The sequence below is a fragment of the Schistocerca nitens genome, chromosome 2, assembly GCF_023898315.1.
Source record: "Schistocerca nitens isolate TAMUIC-IGC-003100 chromosome 2, iqSchNite1.1, whole genome shotgun sequence".
NCBI lineage: Eukaryota > Metazoa > Arthropoda > Insecta > Orthoptera > Acrididae > Schistocerca > Schistocerca nitens.
In genome coordinates, this window is record NC_064615.1 from 349,150,453 (window position 1) to 349,170,473 (window position 20,021).

A 20,021-nucleotide genomic window follows, 5' to 3' on the forward strand; every position below is an offset into this window, starting at 1 on the left:
TCGTATCCAGGTATTACTAGGTCTTCCTCTACTTCTGTCTCCATCCGTTCCATCCGTTGGCTTCCACAACTGTACTGTTTGGGGATTCTGCAATCTTGCGCGCGTAAAATATTCCCCACAAGCTTCAGCCTTCTTTTAGCAACGAATTTATGCAGCTTGCGTAAACCACTTCTCACCACTTCATAATGTGAAGCAGGGTCATGATAGATGACCATCAAAATTCGTTTCAAGTAACGGTGCTGAAAAACATTGAGCTTGTGTGCTGATTTTGTTGACTTTCCTAGGTCTCGCATGCGTAAATAGTCATCTGTAGGCGGATAGACAAATACAGCCGAATTTTTTTGCACATACATACAAAGTCTAGTTACCATATGGGCCACATTCGTGGGAAAAAAAGCGTTTCCAATTTTGCTCATGACACCTGCTTCTCATACGTTATCGTTACTGCAGATATGGCTGCCGAGATACGGAAATCGGTTAATATCTTGTAGTACATTGTGTTGCACTATAATTTGAGTAGGTATGCACTGGGGTGACAAAAATCACAGGATACCTCCTACCGCCTCGTCGAACCTCCTTTTGCTGACATAATGCAGCAACTCGAGGTGGCGTGGACTCAACAAATCGTTTGAAGTCCCTTCCAGAAAATGCTAAGTCATGCTGCCTTAGTAGCCCTCCATAATTGTGAAAGTGTTGCCGGTACAGGATTTTGGGCACGAATCGATCTCTCGATTGTCCCATAAATGTTCGATCGGATTCATGTCGGAAGACATGGATGGCGTAATCATTCGCTCGAATTGTCGAGACCTGTTTTTCAAACCAACTGGGAACAATTGTTAGCCGTTGACATGGCGCATCGTCATCCATAAAAATTTCATCGTTTTTTGGAACATGAAGTCAATGAATGGCTGAAATGGTCTCCAAGTAGCCGAACATAACCATTTCAAGTCAATGATCTGTTCAGTTGTACCAGAGAACCCAGTCCATTCCATGTAAACACAGCCCACACCATCATATACCCATCACCAGCTTGCACAATACCTTGGGTCCATGGCTTCGTGGGGCCTGTACCACAATCGAACCCTACCATCAGCTCTACCAACTGAAATCGGGACTCATTTGACCAGACCACGGTTGTCCAGTCGTTCAGGGTCCAACCGATATCGTCAAGAGCTAGGAGAGGCGGTGCATTTGGATAATTCCTTCGTGGTGCGTCGTCCCTTTAGTGTAGGCTGTACTACCTGCTGTTTCTGGAGCACTCTTAATGTAGACGTGACAGATGCAGGTGCAATGCCGCCGGCCGGAAATGTAAGCAGTGATCGAGCTGCCCAGTTTCCCAGGCTGTACAGTAAGGAAACTTTACTCGCTTTAAAATTTAAACATATGACAGAATGGAAATCACTCCAGCGCCGTATGAGCGTTTTAATGTATGGACGCGAATAAAATATTTCACGTCATATTTTGATGCACACGTGTCTGTTCTCTTTGCAGGCACGGGTGAATGTCCTTTTTGTTTCTGTAAGTTGGCCGCTGACTTTGTGTTCCCCAGCTGACCTCAATATCGAGACAACTGTTAACACTTGGTAACGCACCCGTCACGGGGAACAATGCTCTATTCTTCGGCAAGAGCGGAGGTGTCAGATTTCATTCGACACAGAACTGTGCGTGCAGCATTGACCTCGAAGCCTTGAATGAAATCTGGGTATACGGGAATTTCATCCACGAGATGCTTTGACATGATCTTAAGGTGTGTTCCGCTTACGCGAGTGTGATATATATAGTGTCCGCAATTTCAGAAGAACTGGGAATCGAGATGCGTAGTTATCTTCATGAAACGTTTGTTGTCGCGTACGGAAAAAATTATCATGTTGCTTGCTGATTTCTGTTGGACGTCGGGCCATCTAATGCTGCAACGTCGTAGTCTAAATGTCACTGTGTTATTGCACGAATTAATACATGTAGCTTGGCCAAAATAAGAATGACCCTAATTTTACTTTCGGCATTGCCGGATATCGTAATTTTTAAGCAGCAAGGTATCATGGAAAGCATAAGATTCGTGTCTGAACACTCTAACACATAGTTCAAGTGAAATATAGCCCGTAGAGAAGTCCGAGGAGATTGCAGTGCCTATTAGTGCTGCAATTTGGAGTGAGGTCGTTTATTAGAACGATACCAAAGAAGAGCCGCGATATAGCTCTCCGTTCTGGTCTATCCTGCGCAAGCCTATTCGTCCCTACATAATACTCCAATGTACGTCCGTTTCATCGTGCTTATAGTAGCAAGTGATCACTTAGGCTTAATCTTACGCTTAAATTTAGATAAAGCAGGTGGCAAACTTCGGTTCATTATTAGAATATTTTCAGAATGCAGTCAGTCTGCCCAAAGAAGGTTGCTTACAAAACACTGTTAAGAACAGTCGAGGAATATTCTCTAGTGTGTGGGCTCAGCAGGGTAACTCGAACACACGCAGTACAATGAAGACCATCACGGGTTTGTTTGACTCGGTTAAGAACGTCATGGAATGATGAAAAATCGAAACTGGAAGATGCTCGTAGATAGATGTCGACTATTCTGTGAAAGCTTGCTAACGAAGTTTCAAGAACCACTGTTAAGTGAGTTCATGAATGTACTACAGTCCTCTGGGTATCTCTTATGTAGCTGCTGAGAAGGAACTAGCCATGTTAAGAATTTTCTTGAGTCGAATATACTCCCTGTTGTCTCCACACAACTTTAGTGACAAAAGCGAGCGCTGTGCTCCCGACCGCATGCACAGAGGTATATCAACAGTGATTCTTCCCGCGCCACATTCATGATTCGAATGGGAAGAAAGCATTATACGCCGTATAATGGAAAGCACTGTAAGGGAGTAATGAAATGGAGCTTTGGTGCAGTTGTTTTTGACTGCTTGTAATAGACCATTTCGTGGCTGTCGGTTTAAGCAGTCAGCTCGTCTCCCTCCCTCTTTGCTGGTAGAGTGGGAAAAATGAAGTGGGGCAGGAAATCACGAAACAACGCTGGAACTGTTCCTGCATCGATTGAATACTTTTGAGTGCAGATGTAATAGAATGTCATACGATGGGAAGCACACACAGCGAATAAGGTTTGAATGAAATGGCGAGTATTTTCTAGTTCTGTTTGCGAACGTGAGAATTGTGTAACATTTCCGCTCCACCTGTAGAATGGAGCCGAAATAAGGATTCTGTTGAATTTCCCTTCGAAACGAGACTTCCTCAATAACAGAGCCCAGCGACAGTTTGCGCTGTGTGGAAGACCCGTATTTGTGTTTCGTTTGTGTTCAGTTCCAAGTCATATACAGGGTGGACAGAAATAATGAAAGCTCCGTGCTATTGGGAAGCTGTTGGTCTTGTCGAACAAACAGTCAACGCGAAAATGTTGTTTTACGCCTCAGTTGTCTATACAGTTATTTCTAAATCTTGTATGAAGCAGGTCGCAAGTAAACTGTATGAAATAGGTTTGATTGTTTCAAAGAGCGTTGGCACGTTTTTGGCTGAAGCATGTGAAGAGAGGTGTACCAGATTAATCGCTGTAGGAGAGAACATAGTTTATAAGAAAGTCAAGTCGCGAGAACCACACACAAGTCATCAGGCATTATAAATAGTGCTGAAAGTGAGTTACCGAATACAGGGTGCCACTATATACACTGATTCGCAAAACTTAAGAACGAAAGTAACTTCCGCTTATATGTCACTTATAAATAACATAGTTCGATGAAAATTTGACTATACATAGAAAAAACTGATACACTATAGTACAGAAGCTAACTGAAAGAAATACGCAATAGACGAACAGAAATGACACTTTTATTCGAAGAAATCAATTACTCTGATATCAGCGCGATTCGTGGTGGTCCACTTGACATTACAGACGGTTGGTCATGGTTCTTAATAAGGTGTGTGATCAGCGCGGAAAGCATTGCATGCCCTGCGTCATGCTCCAATGCTGGCCACAAGGCTGGTGAGGGGTTCTCGTGGTAGGGCGTTCCATTTATTCACCAGCGCTGTTGACAATTGGTGAATGGTCGTTGGTGCATATCGACGTGTCCCACTCGGGCTTAGTGGGATTTTCATCGGGGTAACTGGCAGACCAGTCTATTCGGCGAATATCCTCTTGTTCGGAGAGCTCTACCACTTGCGCAGTTCGGTTCGGTTACGCAGTATCATGGTACTCTATTGTTTCTACTGTTTCTTGTAAAGAGTGAATGATTTTTCCACTGAATATGTAATATCATGAGACCGTGAAGTTTGGTGATAATGACGCCTAACAGTGCAGGCGTTTCAAAAGGACCACCAATGTATTCAGCTAGAACTGCTAAAGTTTTTCATGGTTTTCGATTCTGATGAACGACAGTACTTCGCTTAGTCAGCGACGTCATCCGAAGTTAGTTTTATTGGATAAGTTCTCACAGACTAGGGCAAGTAGTAGGTTTACGTCTTTTGCGGAATTTACTGACTTCTTGAAAATAGTGGTATGAAATTTCACTCCAAAATGTTAACAGTTTGAATCTTTGCTGAGATAAATGTCAACTACAGAAATGACAAGAGGTAACCTAACATGTAATTACCAAACGCGCCTTTATCGACAAATTATCAGTTCGGAAAAAAACTCCTGGAACTCAGTCTGAAGTTGACTGATGGTCACACAATTGATTTGTGGGTGCGCCCAACGTTAAGAGCCACTCTTGAAGTGTAAATTTCCCTTCTCCTTTATTCGCTATGGTCACAGGTTCGAATCCTGCCTCGGGCATGGATATGTGTGATGTCCTTAGGTTAGTTAGGTTTAAGTAGTTCTAAGTTCTAGGGGACTGATGACCTCAGATGTTAAGTCCCGTAGTGCTCAGTGCCATTTGAACCATTCTCCTTTATTTACGACCCTAGTGGTCGTGGCTAATATGCGCTTTATCAGCACTTTCTCTTCTCCTCCATTCATTACTTTCCTTATCTGGGCTGTGGTGTAGTACTAAATCATTGATTTTTAATTTTTTGCTCTTCTGTTTTTTAATTTTTGCTCATTTTCCTGTGGTCGCATTTTTGAAAAATGTCAGACATCTTCGTTTTGGATTTCATCAAATGTTTTGTATGGGCCTGGTACGATCTTGCGAGAGTCTCTTTCTTTCCAGTGAATAAAGCCGACGGGAAATACGAAACGAAATTTGAACTGTAGCCTTGTACTGCATCTCATGTTCGTGAATTTTGCTACGGCTGAGTAAGAAACAATTTGCAGAGTATTCAAGCTGGTACAGTTCTCTAATGGTAAATTCAAGTGTGGATTGAAGCTTTCGTGCATTTGAAAAGATTGTGTCCGTCCCTGCGCGCGCGCGTGTGCGCATGTGTGTGTGTGGGGGGGGAGCGACCTATGTAGCCGAGCGGTTCTAGGCGCTTCAGTCTGGAACCGCGCTGCTGCCACGGTCGCAGGTTCGAATCCTGCCTCGGGCATGGATATGTGTGATATCCTTAAGTTAGTTAGGTTTCAGTAGTTCTAAGTTGTAGGGGACTGATGACCTCAAATGTTAAGTTCCATAGTTCTTAGAGCCATTAGAGCCTATCTGGTACAGGTCCCACACGTTTGAGCAATATTCTGGGATGGGTCGCACGAATGACTTGTAAGCTACCTCCCCAGTTATTCTACCAATAAACTGAAGACTACCACCTGCTTTACTTACGGCTGAGTCTATGTGATCATTCCATTTAATATCCCTACAGTGTGCCACACCCAGGTATTTGTATGAGTGGCTGAGACTCATTTATATTATAGTCCTAGGATACTACGTTCTTTCGTTTTGTGGATACACAGTTATGTATTTGAGGACACTTAAAGCAAATTTCCAATGTTCGCTCGACTTTGAAATCTTATGAAGATGTGACTGAATATTTGCGCTGCTTATTTCAGATTGTATTCATTATAGGTAACTGAATCATGTGTGAAATGTCTGCTGAGGTTACTATTAATATTGTGCAGAATGAGCAGCAAGGGTCCCAACACTTCCCCGAGGCACACCCAAAGTTAGTTCTACATCAGTCGATGACTCTCTATCCAAGATAATTTGCTGTATCCTCCTACCAAAGGTCCTAATCAACTCACAAATTTCGCTAGATATCCCATGCAATCGTTCTTTGGTAATAAGCGTATGTGTGGTACTGAATCAAACGCTTACCGGAAATCAAGAAACACTGCGTCTTCCTGGCTGCCTCGATCCATGACTTTCAGTACGTCATGTGACAAAAGTGCGAATTCGGTATGAAATGACCTTTTTTTTTTTGGTGTGGAGGTGGTCATTCTGTTCGAGATACCTTATTATGTTTGAGCTCGGAATATGTTGGAAGATTCTGCAGCAAATGGTTGTCAGGTAGTGATATCCGGATACGTATTTATTTTGTTGCTAGACGAGGGGAAGGAGCAGACACGGGGTGTGGTGTTGCGGCGACGAAAGCTCCGCCCCGTGGACGAGGGAGGCTTGCGGGTGAAAAATGAGTTTCAGAAGTCGTCTCGCGTTACATGGGAGAGCGCCGTGTCGCGGGTCTCCAGCCTCTTTACTGCCGCGTGTTAGCGAGCCGGAGACGCAGGCGGAGGCGGAGAGGGCTCTCGGAAGTGGGAAGTTGCGGCGTTCGAGTGGCGCCAATAAATTGTCGCCCTCCGCCTGCCGCATCTTCGAGACCGCTTTAAAGCGGCAACGTCTGCTGCTGCTGCTGGCACTGTGTTTTGTTGCGCCTGTGGTCTGCTTGCCTTTCCCTTTCGCCACTCAGCAGAACGCCGAGGCGGTGGCTCCCTTTCCGCGGATTTTGCTGCTTGTGTGTGTGTGTGTGTGTGTGTGTGTGTGTGTGTGTGTGTGTGTTCTTGCCCGCCTGGCTGCCTTCCGCTTGACCCAGTTCTGTCGCCCCGGAGTGGCGACTCTGAATAGTGAGACGGGCTCGGAGGAAAAAAGCTAGCGGCCCGAAGGCTTCTGCTTGCTGCTTTCAGACGCTGTTGGATCAGTTAGAAGCCAATTTCGGCGGAATGTGCCAAGGTCGCCAAGTTTATTCTTCCCGCACCCTCTGTATTGTGAATCGTTAGCTGTGGGACTCGGCGTCTGAGACGGCAATCTGGCTGCGGACGCCTTTTGTTGCGGCGGGACTTCATTGCCGTGGAGGACTTACGCCGTGAAAAATACATTATAAATACTGTGGTTGCCACATTAGTCAAGGTTACTTGATATTACAAAAGGCTCACTTATAATTTACATGATTCGAAGACTGCCGTATGTAACTTGACGGAGTTTCATTATTACTGAAAGATGTATAGTTTCATTATTACTGGAAGATGTATGTTTTCACTTCACAGTGCGATGGGGGCTTAGTACTTAAGATATTCGGCCCAGGTTCGCAAGGGGTGGGGTTCGAGTTCCCGGCTCCCCTGGTCCTGATTTTGGTTTTCTGTGTCTTGTCCAGGGAACTATGACTTAGTTATTCTTACAACGTTTGGAGAAAGCGATCATGATTACCTTTACTTTGTCCTTGTACATTCCGAGCTTCAGGCCCATCTGTAATGAGAATGACCTTGGAGAAATGTTGTTGTTGTTGTTGTTGTGGTCTTCAGTCCTGACACTGGTTTGATGCAGCTCTCCATGCTACTCTATCCTGTGCAAGCCTCTTCATCTCCCAATACCTGCTGCAGCTTACATCCTTCTGAACCTGCTTAGTGTATTCATCTCTTGGTCTCCCTCTACGATTTTTACCCTCCATGCTGCCCTTCAGTACTAAATTTGTGATCCCTTGACGCCTCAGAACATGTCCTACCAACCGATCCCTTCTTCTAGTCATGTTGTGCCACAAACTCCTCTTCTCCCCAATTCTATTCAATACCTCCTCATTAGTTATGTGATCTACCCATCTAATCTTCAGCATTCTTCTGTAGCACCACATTTCGAAAGCTTCTATTCTCTTCTTGTCCAAACTGGTTATCGTCCATGTTTCACTTCCATACATGGCTACACTCCATACAAATAATTTCAGAAACGACATCCTGACACTTAAATCTATACTCGATGTTAACAAATTTCTCTTCTTCAGAAACGCTTTCCTTGCCATTGCCAGTCTACATTTTATATCCTCTCTACTTCGACCATCATCAGTTATTTTGCTCCCCAAATAGCAAAACTCCTTTACTACTTTAAGTGTCTCATTTCCTAATCTAATTCCGTCAGCATCACCCGACTTAATTCGACTGCATTCCATTATCCTCGTTTTGCTTGTGTTGATGTTCATCTTATATCCTCCTTTCAAGACACTGTCCATTCCGTTCAACTGCTCTTCCAAGTCCTTTGCCGTCTCTGACAGAATTACAATGTCATCGGCGAACCTTGAAAGTTTTTATTTCTTCTCCATGGATTTTAATACCTACTCCGAACTTTTCTTTCATTTCCTTTACTGCTTGCTCAGCAGAGGCTGCAACCCTGTCTCACTCCCTTCCCAACCACTGCTTCCCTTTCATGTCCCTCGACTCTTATAACTGCCATCTGGTTTCTGTACAAATTGTAAATAGCCACCTTCAGAATTTGAAAGAGAGTATTCCAGTCAACATTCTCAAAAGTTTTCTCTAAGTCTACAAATGCTAGAAACGTGGGTTTGCCTTTCCTTAATCTTTCTTCTAAGATAAGTCGTAGGAGAAATATTAACAAAAGTAAAGCAAGGGTAATGGAATTTGGTCGAATTTAACCTTTTATGATCTGACGGGACTTCTGAGTAGCACTTAAAAGAAAAGTATAAAATATTATCTTTCGTTACTAGTCTGACAAGACTGCCGCGCCACGGTTATTGTTAGCTTGGTGAATTGTTAACTTTTGCGGATGTGGTATTCGTGGCTCCAGAATAATTTGAGTCTTAGCACTTGCAGTTCCCACGCTATTCGGTTGTGCGTATTTGGATGTGGGTCATTCTGTGCTTGGTCTTGAGTATTTACTGTGATAATCCAGTTTCATATTTTTCTCAAATTTCGTGGTAAGTCTGTTTATTCTGATTACAAGCGCAAAACGTTTACGATTTTTAGAAAATATTAACATAAAATATTCTGTACTTGTCAAGTCCCGCCAAGTTTATAGCTTAGTGATTTTTGCATGACAGGCCATGGCAAGAAAATTGGAAGGTTAGGAGATAGCGGAGTTACTCCACAAGTTTTCCCTATTTAGGAAAGTAGTTATTCTGAAACAAAACATGTTGTTGAACAATCACCAGTTTGCTGGCCAAATAAACAAAAAAATGGTTCAAATGGCACTGAGCACTATGGGACTCAACATCTTAGGTCATAAGTCCCCTAGAACTTAGAACTACTTAAACCTAACTAACCTAAGGACATCACACACATCCATGCCCGAGGCAGGATTCGAACCTGCGACCGTAGCAGTCGCGCGGTTCCGGACTGCGCGCCTAGAACCGCTAGACCACCGCGGCCGGCGCCAAATAAACAAAACATGATACCACGCCAGATGTCATCATCAACAGAATATTTCCAGAAGCTGTAGACATTGTTTGAAGATGTCATTGATAACGAGAAGTATCTGCCAACATTTTTCAGAACAAAAAAAAAATGTCTTTCAGTTTCAAATGAAATGTGAACCCTAAATCTTGGGAGCTCATTGCCATATTTTGTTGTTAATGGAAAATGTGGAAACATGGCTGTTTACAATATGCAATCAAGAACTAATACAAAGAATGCCCAATATAATACAAGCTGTTGTTTCGTGTCAGTGAGAGAGAAAATTGTTTTTTTCAAAACCAGTTGTAATGTTTGTCGATGACTGAACATATATATTATGACCTAACGAGACTTTGAAGTTCCTTTTTTTTCCTTCTTGAAATAAAACACCAAAACATATTTCTTTGGTTTTCCTTCTACTAAGACAATTTCCAACGTACCATAATGACATAAAAATGAGACTTGTCAAAGCCACAGAACAAAAATTCAGGCGATACTGATGGATCTAAATTAGGCAATAAGACACTAAAAATCATAGATGAGTGTTGCTATTCGGGCAGCAAAATAACTATAGATGGCGAAAGTAAAGTGGGTATAAAATGCCGACTGGCAAAAGCAAGAAAAGCGTTTCTCAAAAAGAAAAGTTTGTGAACATCAAATCTGAATTTGAGTGTTACAAATCTTTTCTGAAAGTAAGTTATTTGAAGTGTAGTCTTACGTTCTTATGTTGAAGTGAAACTTTTACCATCAACATTACAGACAAGAGGTAAGTAGCAGGCTTTTGAAATGTGAGATTAGAGAATAATGCTGAAGTCTACATGGGTAGATGGAGTTACTGATCAAGAGTTACTGCATCGAACTGAGGAGAAAAAAGCTTTTCGCACAACCTGCCTGAAAGAAAGTTCATCACGGCAAGCAAAGAAATAAGTTTTTCGACGCAGCTTGTCAGATAAGTATCACTCAGACGATACATTAAAGTGTTTCTTCTCTTCTTCCCGTGAGCTATCACCCAGCATCACCCTACGATGATAAATAATGCAACTGTTACGTGCTCCGTCTGAAGGTGAACTTGAGTAAGTTCGAAAACTAGTTTATGGAACCAAACTGTTATTTCCGCGTTACTGGTCATAGTTTTCACATTTATCATATATTTGTATTAAACGTTTACTGTGCTTCGGTAGGCTGGTATAGCAAACTATTTGACTGTGCCTTGTGTACTTGCGTAGCGGCTTAACTGAGGTGTCCACGAAACATTCATAGGCCATGTTCTTCCTTTCTTCGTCTCCGGTTATTCAGATGCGTAAGTGGTCACAACATGGCGAGTCACTGCCACACGTTCCACAAGAATAAGCTGGACCAACCCTGTGTGCAACGACGAATTGATCTGTTTGTTCCTTACCGCAGTGAGTTGAATCGGCATTCCTGAACAATGATGTAAAAAAATTGTTGGTAAAGTTGACACTAGTCCTGTTAGCTTGAATGTTTCAAATATTATGTATATTCAGCAGACTAATTATTATTCTCTCTGCCCGTGTGACAGTGGACGCAAATTTGCGTGAACTCGTCTCTTGTATACCGCCAGTGGAATTTTCATCTGTTCTCCGGTTGTTGTTTTCCCTACTGTAGTAGTACGTGATGAAATACTACATAATCTACCACTTGTCCTTGATGTCATTACGTAGTGTTGTAGACACCGCAAACAGGAGGTTGCAGTGGAGACGTACCCCCTTGTGTGCTGATAATGGCCCCCTACTACTGTGAGAGCCCCTGCGAGCAGAGTGCATTAACACTCGAGTCCTCGCGCTGTGGGAGTGCCGGTAAAAGTATTGCGTCGCTTTCTTGAGGGAACGGACGCGCCCGAGGGCGAATCTGCTTCCTCTCTGGCGAGATCCAGATACGCGGCGAGCGCATAGAAAGTGCAGCAAGCACTCCGCGCCACGGGGGTGGCCACCGCCCACACGTTCATTATACACACACAACAATTAATCATACTTAACGAACGACAGCACTGAACGGAGCGCACAGTGAAGTTGGTCGTGCTATGAGACAGGTAAACAGGCGGCTGTTATTGTCCGAATCTAATCTCTATTCTTCTTGCTTATCGAAGAACTTTCGTCCGAAGTTGATGCGATTACCTGCCGTCCTAGTGCGTTCCTTTGTGTGAGGAAGTGAATGATGTAAAAGTGAAAGCAGGAAATTTTTTCAACTTGCTACCATTTCTTCAGTTTCTTATTTATTTATGTAGGATGTAAATAGATCCTTCTTCTTCTCCTCTTTACAGAACAATTTTATGTAAATAGAAGAAAGACAACAGGCAGCGTTGCTATTGCAATTTATGTAAGCTAAGACCTTCTGAACATTACATGTAGCAAGCACCACTTAAATTACAGCTTCAGTCTTTGCTTTTCTTTTATCTGGTAGCACTTAAGTTTATCGTGTAAATAGGAACAGAAAAAATCCCTGTTTTGCAACTGAATGTTCATTTTATTTTCCACCAAACATGTTCCAGCTGTCAGCAGTGGTCTATAAAACGAAGATTGTTTTAACTAACCATTTTGTTATGAGACTTGTAGTGTTTCCTGTCAGCAGATTTAGGTTATCTTACTATTTGCCACTGTAGGACAACGTTATATCACTTTTGTGTTTCCTAGTCTTTCCTGTACCCTTTAGATCTTCTGTAGTCGCTAGAGGAGCACAGTGATTCTTGTTAACTGTGGGGCACTGATAGGCATTTCACTGGCGCAGGCTTGTTTACTGTACAGTCTACTTGACCTAATTGCCGAGCTAACTGAGGGACTTCAGGAATCTAAGTCTGACGTCTGAATTCCTTATGGCTAGACTGATGTGGTCTTTCCATCTTAAATGGATCAAGACAAATACCCCTTGGTACTTCGTGCCGATCGCGTAGTCAAAGGACCTTGCATCTTTTCGCCTGTTTGCACGCATAACTTTAAATCTATCTGTGTCAAATGTCAGCTGTCTGCTATTGTAGAAGGCGCTGATGGTTTGAAAGTTGCTTCGCATTTTGTAACAAAATGCTAACACTTTCATCTTTTTGTGCACAGATCTGTGCGAAAAACCTCATAGAGGTCCTGAAGTATTATATGATCCAACGTATTTTAAACGATGTATCGCACTGATTCTAAACAAACTAGTAGTGGTTCCCAAACTGTGCTAAATCATAATAAAATGTAACCTAATCCGATCGCATAACATGTACACTGATCAGCCAGCACTTAATGACCACCGACGTGCTGTCGATATGAAGCCGTCCAGGCAATAACAGCTTCACCTGGCGAAATGACTGCTAGTCACACACGTACGGTGCATGCAGTACCAGTTAGCGTTCTGTCCGAATGCAGAATGGGGAAGGCACGCGATCTTATCTGAATTTGACCGAGGGCAGGTGCGTCTGAACACAGAGTGCAGCAACCACTCATAGCGATGGCCCTCCGCAGCCAACGACCCATGGATATGCCAAAGTTAACACCACGGCATCGGCGACTACGACTGAAATGGGCACGTGACCATCGGCCCTGGACGTTGGCGCGGTGGCACAGCTTTGCATGGCTTGATGAATCCAAATACCTTCATCATGCCGATGGGAGGGCGCGAAACCGCTTTCTTCCAGGGAAACAGATGCTTGACATCTGTACTGCGGGACGGAGACTAGTTGGCGGCGGCTCCATTATGATCTGGGGAACATTCGCGTGGGCATGCATGGTCCAGTGGAACTCGTGCAAGGCACCTTGAGGGCCAAAGAGTGTCGTGCACTGATTTCAGACCACGTACATGCCTTCATTACGACAATATTTCCCGACGGAAGTGGCACGATAATACGCCATGTCACAAGGGCAGGAGTGTGATGAAGTGGTTTGAGGAACACAGTGATGAGTTCGAATTGAGGCGCTGCTCCCCCCCCCCCCCCCCCCCCCCCTACAGTCTGGAACCGCACGACCGCAGGTTCGAATCCTGCCTTGGGCATGGATGTGTGTGATGTCCTTAGGTTAGTTAGGTTTACGTAATTCTAAGTCCTAGGGGACTGATGACCTCAGAAGTTAAGTCCCATAGTGCTCAGAGCCATTTGAACCAACCCACCCCCCCTCCCCCCTCAACGCGTCAATTGTGAACCCGTTCGAACACATCTGGGATGTGCTTGAACGTGACGCCAGAGTTCATTGTTCCCCTCCCCAGAATTTACGGAAATTTGGTGACTTGTGTGTGCAAGTGCTGGATATACCGGCTACTAGATAGGTGGGCGTAATGTTCTGGCTGATCAGTGTATAAAGGACAGCGAAAGTACGTGTTGCAACGAATCGTAAATGATAACAACTTATAGTGTCTTCTCATTGTCTCCGTCTCAGGAGTTCGATGAAATTTCCTTTACGTTACCTTCTATTGTGTGGAACTGTGCGGCGTGGTGGACAGCTGCCCCAGTTCATTTCCCCCTGTTTACACACCCTTTATTGACTGCAATATCCAGCGCGCTCCCCTGCGTTGCGCTCTTACCTTATCGATACTTCCCGTTCGATCGCAATAAACCAAATAAAAAAAGGAACTCTGCAAATGAGACTATTAAACTTTAACAGCGTGAGATTACGGGTCGATGAACAGTGTAGTGTAGTAATGGGTTCCTCGGCGTTAGCGGAAACCCTCGGTCAGTTGTTCCGTTCCCATTTATGCAATATTGAAATAATTTTTTTTATTTCATTGTTGTAGGATGATAATTCTTAAAGGTTTTTCATTAAACTTAGGACCCAAATAAAACATGACGAATTATTTTTTTATTCAGTTAGTGTGTATAGATGGGGTGCAGGAAAGGAACAAATGAGGCTTAGGGTTTCACGTGCCGTTGACGACAAGGTCATTACAGACGTAGCACAAAAACGGTTTTTGACAGCTGAGGTAGGAAATCGACCTTGTCCTTTTCAAAGGAATTATTGCGGCATTTGCCTTAAGCGTAGAACACTTAACAGGGAAAACGTTACATTTTTACGAAACCATCGTAAATTTTACAACTAGATATTTTATTCAGAGTAAGTCATTTGTAGATTATGCGCTAGTTTATTCAGATATAAGGTACGCAGTGGTGTGTGTGACATACAGAATAACTACAAAATTCGCTGTTTTTGTACCATATACTGACAATACCAGATTTGTTTGAACCGCGAATTAGTACCACCTGCAATCGTAAATTCTAGGAGGATTTTAGTAATCTAGGGTTAAGGGCCCATTTTACTGACGAACTATAAAATAAGCGATAATCGTTTTTTTTTTCGGAAAAATAATGTACCATCAGAATAAACCTTTTCGCACATTTGTAGTCTGTTCAACAACATTTTCGGACTTTTTTTTTGAGTAATTTTGTCATAATTAAGCCCTCGCCCGAGCAGTTAAAGTTGCTCTGTCCAAAGTGAGGTTTGTCCGTGACGGAAGACCTGCCGTCTGGTAATCGTATCTGAATTTTTTTAAAAATATTCTTAATCTATAGGTTATTCCCAGCGCGGAATAGTAACACAGATTTTGTGGAATTGGAAAAAGTAATAAAGTGCGGGACGTTTGAAACAAAGATGTAGTTTTGTCGCGTATTTTTGATCACTTTTTTTGTAATAATAAATGAAAATAAAAAATACCCTGTTGCTCCTTGCGGATGTACACGAGGAGTAATTTTGTTAGTGTGTCCGCAGTCAATTCCGTCATCTTGAGGTACATCTTACACATGTGGCGCCTCTGATGCCCATCTCAGCTTGGCTTCCAAGAGGATAAACAACAAACTTATGGGTACCTATATCGATAACACAAGAACTGTTTACACTTAAGTAGAAAAAAATTACTTACATGTTGTGTTAAACGACGGGCCAGTTAGGTATAAAATCTTAATATGTCCCATAATCGACTGATAATGGACCATATCACCCAATACCGTGGCAGGTAAATAATTTTGACGTGCAGCTAATGGTGTGCAACAAGATATCAAATACATACAAACGGGGGAACAGCAAGAACACATGGTTTTCTCTTACAGCGAGTGACAATCAGTGATTTCATTTTTACCGTCGCGCTAATCGACAAGAAGAAGCAATGTGAGAAGTAAAAGAAAGGTTCAATAGTGGAATTGAAATTCAGGGTGAAAGGATGTCAATGATTCACTGATGACATTGGTATCTTCAATGAAAGTCAAGGATTGCAGGATGTGTTGAATGGAATGAACAGTCTAATATGGAGAATGTGCATTGCTAGTAAATCGAAGAAAAAGGAAAGTAATGAGAATTGGCAGAAATGAGAACAGCGAGAAACTTGAACATCATGATTGGTGACCACGAAATAGATGTTCATGAAGGAATTCTGCTACCTGGGCAGCAAAGTAACCTGTGATGGACGGAGCAAGGAGGACGTAAAAAGCAAACTAGAACTGGCGAAAAAGGCATTCTTGACCAAGAGAAGTCTAGTAGTATACATCTTACCGTGAGGATGAAATTTCGGAGAATATAAGATTGGAGCACAGCATTTTATGGTAGTGAGACATGGACTGTGGGGAAGCCAGAACGGAAGAGAATCGAAGCCTTTGAGACGTGGCGCTACGGAAGAATGCTGAAAATTTGGTGGACCGATAAGGTAAGAAATGAGGAGGTTCTCCGCAGAATCGGCGACGGAGGAACATGTGGAAAACGCTGACAAGAAGAAGTGACGGACAAAAGGATGAGGCAGCTATTAAGGCATCAAGGGATAACTTCTATGGTACCAGAGAAGCTGTAGAGGGTAAACACTGTAGATGAAGACAGAGGTTGGAATACATTCAGCAAATAATTGAGGACGTAGAGTGCAATTGGTACTCTGAGATGAAAAGGTTGGCACAGGAGGGGAATCCGTAGCGGGCCGCATCAAACCAGTCAGAAGACCAATACTCAAAAAATCATAAGAGGATATTATGAGTTACTGCGTCCTCTATGTTTGGTTAAATTCAAAGACAAGAAAATAAATACGAAAAGACAGAACAGTTTGTGTAGTAGACAGTGCTTTGTAGCGGTGAATGTGAAATTACCAGCATGTGGTGTATTCAGGTACGCAACAGATGAGAGTAATCCTTGCTAAACTGATGGCATTTTCTTCTGCCGAACTCTTCAGTAAGGACTTCATAACTTCCGGCTCCTGTTACAAGGCTTTCTGTGCTGCAATACTGACCTTCAATGTGGCTGTTGTGACTGTAGATCACAGTTGAAACCGGTTATTGTTTAAATAAATAAGTCATTATCGTTCTGTACACTGTAAGAGGAAAAAACAAATTTTCTATGTACTGTAGTTACTCTCTGAATTGCTAAGTCAGTCCGTCGTTGTAGAACAAAGTTGAATCTAAATGTTTTCTCGGGCATGATTTCAGTGCTTCGTAACGGCGCCGTATCTTCCTCTTGTCTGTGCTGCACCAAGAGCTTTGTTGCCTGGATCACTGAGACAGTGAACGCCGAGATCAGGGGCATCGCCAGACGCTGGCTGAGCGCTGAGCACACCAGCTGATTGGCCGGCCGCGTCGCGAGTTGAGTGACTCGGTCACGTGACCGACCGGCCGCTGCCGGTTCCCGTTTGTTGCGGCAGCTGCTGTCTACAGCCGGTCTTGAGACCTCAGTCACTCCCGCGGCGCGGCGGGCAAGAGTTGGCGTGTGCTGTGTAGTGTTCCGCGCGTAATTTCCGCGTCTGGCAGTGTGTCGCGTGTGTGTACGTGTGTGTGAGTGGGCGGGGATGTCTGGGAGCACAGGGTGACAGCCGAAATCCTGCGCGGGCACCGTCGAGTCGCCATTGGTAGGTGGACTTACTATGATGGAGGCGTCTGGGCTTCAGCCGAAGGTGTTCAGTAGAAGCCCATGCATCTAGCCACCCTTGGTTTCGTGAAGGGTCGCCTAATTTCTTGTACCCTATCAGAATAGATCTGCGTTCCTCGCTTCAGTAGTGTTCGTTTAACAAGCCCTTTTCTTTGCCGATCCCTTACAAAGCTAATACGGTGACTTATGTTCCAATTGTATGTTACAAGATAATTTTAGAGGGAGCCTTTGTCGTACCCATGGAAAATTTTCCGATGTCATTCGTTATTGCCTGTTTCTTGTTACTAAGACTGGAAAAGTCCGGCGATCGTATGCAAGACAATTTCACTAAGAAATTTTACAAGCCATGACCGACAAGAAAAACGGCAAAATTGTTAATTTACTTGACATTTTCGTTGAATTATCAGACCAGTTTTCGTGTCACAGCGAGTACAGAACTGATCAGAGATGGACCGGTTCATAGTAAGAGCTCTGGTGAAGCAGTCATAGATCGCAATCATTCCTGATAAAGAGAACGTTGGTGGAAGTCTCTTGCTGGAACTATGTTGTGTCATTAATACACGAGTGCTACATACATAAAGCAGAACTTGTTCTCCTTCTCAGAATAAGATTGGCGACAAGTAGGTCTCTCAATTTCAGATTTAGATTTCTTGATTACATCTTATAAGCTTGAACAAAAATCCTGCTTGGATGTTACAAACTGGTGTCTTCTTAAAAAAAAGATCGTAGTAAATCCAGTGCGTTTCTTATAAAGTGTTACAGACCTCAGCAGCATTATCTTAACATGAACATCAAATGCGCTGTTAAGACCGCTATGTCATTGTAGCTTCAAAAGAACTTCAAAGTTACGACAGTGGATCAAAATCTAATACCTCCTGTATCATAAAAAAATAATGATGAATATATAACAGCGGAATTGTTAAAGCCTGATCTGTTCTCTGTGTAAGACTACCGTTCAGCACAGTACACATTTGCTCCATCGTTGAACCAGGCATCGAAACCAGCTCCAAAAAATCAGGGCTTTTCTTCATGATCCATTTTTCTCAGAATGATTTTGAAGCTGTTGATTGTGAACACTAACGGGTATGTTCCTCGAATCACATTATGAGCACGCCCTCGATTGGCATCTGCTGCAGATGTCGTCGGTCGGCCACGGCGCGGTTTATCTGCAATATTCGTTTCTTCGTCACCAAACTTTTTCCCCCAATGCTGCACGTTGTTGGTGTCCTTTACAGCCTCCCCATACACGTTCTGCGTGATTTGGATTAATGAGTCAAGAAGTAAAACACTTTTCCAAACTATTCTTGATGCCTGAGTTCAACGATACAATTGCAGATGTGTACAAATGTATGGCGACTATGTTCAACAGTAGTATTGCGTCGAGGACAATTTAGGCTATGATCTATACTAATTCTGGAGATATATGTTCGTTATTAATTTTCTTGTTACACGTGAGGTATTACTTTCTGATTCAGCCTCTTATAAATCTACTCCAAAGAAATTACGTTTCTCATTTCGGCAGCCGTTCAGTCGGAATACCTTCTTATTTGTGAACGGTGGAAGTGTCTCAACGCTGGCATCTTCCATTTAAAAGGCGTAAGCTCCATTTGTTAGGCGAAATTGTCGCATTGTACATAATTTATTCTATTAGTTTAAGGCGTTCCTCGAAAGGAAGATCGTTTCCTTGAACAGTAGTTCTTGTCCAAGTTTCTGTGAAATTTTTTGAAAAAAGAACTTAAAGACCTCTTCGTTAGATACGTGTACGTGTGTGTTTGAGTGGGGAGAGGGGAGGGGAAGGGGGCGGACGTTGAACGACGCACGTGTTAACGCTTCCATGTTACACTCCTTGAAAAACAAAGTGCGATTCATGAACGATGTATGTAAGGTTCTGGACTGAGTCAGTCTACGCAGAAACTATCAGTTTGTCGCGTGAATCGCAAAGCTTTCCTAATGACGCCAGCAGATAATTTTTAAAATTTTTGTGGCTCTGGCAAACTGCAGTAACATAATTGTGGACAGTGAAATCTTACATACACTCCGACGTGCGTGACTACGCTGCGCTGGTATCAGATAATGTAAGGACAGTGAGGAAAACGCTGTCCCGTATCCATACAGGGTTTCATGTCTTTCTTTTTTGCGCCTGCTCTTTCTTTACGTGAACGTATACTGTAACCGGTAACGCATACAATACTAGCATGCGGGACAGGGCAGGGAGCTACAGCCGGATCATATTCCCTTCCCCGAACAACGACGGCTATCCTGTTGTATCGTCTAGCTTATATATGTTCTAAACGTGTTGTCACATCAGTTTAAGAAATACCAGGCACATTCCCAATCTTCACCTCAGGAAGACACTAAAATGAACGATTCAAACGCGGCAACTCTCACGATGTGGCTTTCGCGAATCAGTGACACATGCCATTCACAACATTCCTCCCGGAAGATAAGAACTCCCGCCGGGGCAGAGAAAAAAAAAATAGAGGTAAAATATCAAGACAAAAGAAAAGTTTCTCCTTTGTGCGAACTGCAGGTTCGGAATAAGAAAGGAAGAAAGATGGGGGGATTAGAGTCGCTTCGATGATGTTGTCATTAGTGACGGAGTACGCGCTCTAGATGGAACTCAGCCGTTTCGTTTTCGGAGGAATCATCCCGGAATTTGCCTTGCTGATTAAGAGGAACCACGGAAAGCCCAATTCTGGGTAGCCATTCGGAGATCTGAATCATTGTCCGGCCGAGTACGAG

General features: G+C 43.2%; 1 protein-coding gene across 4 annotated transcripts in view; it reads left to right on the plus strand.

Moving 5' to 3' along the window:
- Positions 1–20,021, plus strand: part of LOC126236165 (atypical protein kinase C) — a 782,990-nt gene that overhangs the window by 74,280 nt on the left and 688,689 nt on the right. Inside the window, exon 1 of one of the 4 annotated variants that reach the window (XM_049945256.1) lies at positions 17,107–17,259. The exons of the other annotated variants lie outside the window; for them this stretch is intronic. The gene's annotated coding sequence lies outside the window, so the exon portion shown is untranslated. Of the gene's footprint in view, positions 1–17,106; positions 17,260–20,021 lie in introns of those variants that run through there. 4 annotated transcript variants of the gene reach the window in all.